Source organism: Gekko japonicus, unplaced genomic scaffold, assembly GCF_001447785.1.
Source record: "Gekko japonicus isolate JY-2015 unplaced genomic scaffold, Gekko_japonicus_V1.1 scaffold246, whole genome shotgun sequence".
Lineage (NCBI taxonomy): Eukaryota > Metazoa > Chordata > Lepidosauria > Squamata > Gekkonidae > Gekko > Gekko japonicus.
In genome coordinates this window covers 1118750-1120297 of record NW_015162482.1, presented here as the reverse complement: position 1 = coordinate 1120297, position 1548 = coordinate 1118750, and positions in this window count along the sequence as shown.

The window sequence follows — 1548 nt, the reverse complement described above, 5'->3', positions numbered from 1 at the left end:
CTCATTTGGAATACTGTGTGCAGTTCTGGTCACCACACCTTAAAAAGGATATTATAGCTTTGGGAAAAGTGCAGAAAAGGGCAACTCGAATGATAAAAGGGTTGGAACACTTTCCCTATGAGGAAAGGTTAAAGCGCTTAGGACTCTTTAAACGACGACTGAGGGGAAACATGATTGAGGTTTATAAGATTATGCATGGGATAGAGCAGGTAGAGAAAGAGGTACTTTTCTCTCTTTCTCACAATACAAGAACTTGTGGGCACTCAATGAAATTGCTGAGCGGTCGGGTTAGAACAGATAAAAGGAAGTACTTCTTCACCCAAAGAGTGATTAACACATGGAATTCACTGCCACAGGAAGTGGTGATGGCTACAAGCATGGACGGCTTCAAAAGGGAATTAGATAAGCATATGGAGCAGAGGTCCATCAGTGGCTATTAGCCACAAGGTATAGATAGGGCTTTGAAACGGTGATGAGCACCGATTCGACTGGCTTTCGAGCAAGGGAACCTTTACCTTTACCTTTTTATAGATAGGGCAGTGATGCTCTGTCTTCTTGGTGCTTGGGGGAGGCAACAGTGGGAGGCCTTCTAATGTCTTGGCCCCACTGGTGGACCTCCTGATGGCACCTGGTATTTTTGGCCACTGTGTGACAGAGTGTTGGACTGATCCAACAATGGCGTCTCTTATGTTCTTATGTTATGTTCTTATATCAGGATTTCCTCTTGTGCCAGAACTCTGGACATATCAGAGGAGATTGTGATCATTATATGTCAAAGAAACTCAAATACTGCTTCTTGCAGGAAAGGAACAAAAGAGCAACAATGTAATTCTTAACCTTGTTTGTTTAATGGATTTTTTGATATGAAAAAGAGCAATGGACATATCATGCTGAACATGCAAATCACATATGCACCATCCATCCCATTCACGTGGAATAACATTTTGTTGAATCTGTTCATAGAGAAGTTTTGGTGATTTTTGGATAATGTAATTTATCCAACCAGTTTTAGCTCCCATTCCTCAGGCATCATTCAGACAGGTCCTCACAAACTTCTCCCATTCAAGAATAAGGTCTGTGGAAACATCCCCCCAAAATCAGAAGGCCAGAAAAACAAAGGGGAGGTCTTATGAACCCCATTATCATCAGACATCATCAGTGTAGGAGAAGGCCATTATAACATGTATATTGGCCACCTTCTGGACCACTTTGACACAAACAAAAAGTACTTTTCCAGGAAGTCACCTCAGCTTCCTAGGGAGGCCCACCTTCCAGTAAGCATGTGCTAGGGTTGCCAACCTCCAGCTGGTGGCTGGAGATCTTCTGCTGTTACAACTGATATCCAGGTGACAAAGATCAGTTTACCTGGAGAAAATGGCCACTTTGGAAGGTGGGATTTATGGCATTATGCACCACTGAAGTCCATCCCCTTCCCAATCCCTGCCCTCCTCAGGCTCCACCCTCAAAATCTCCAGGTATTTCCCAACCCGGAGCTGGTAGCCCTAATGCGCGCACATAGATCTTTTGTGTGTCTGCCAAGATATCCCA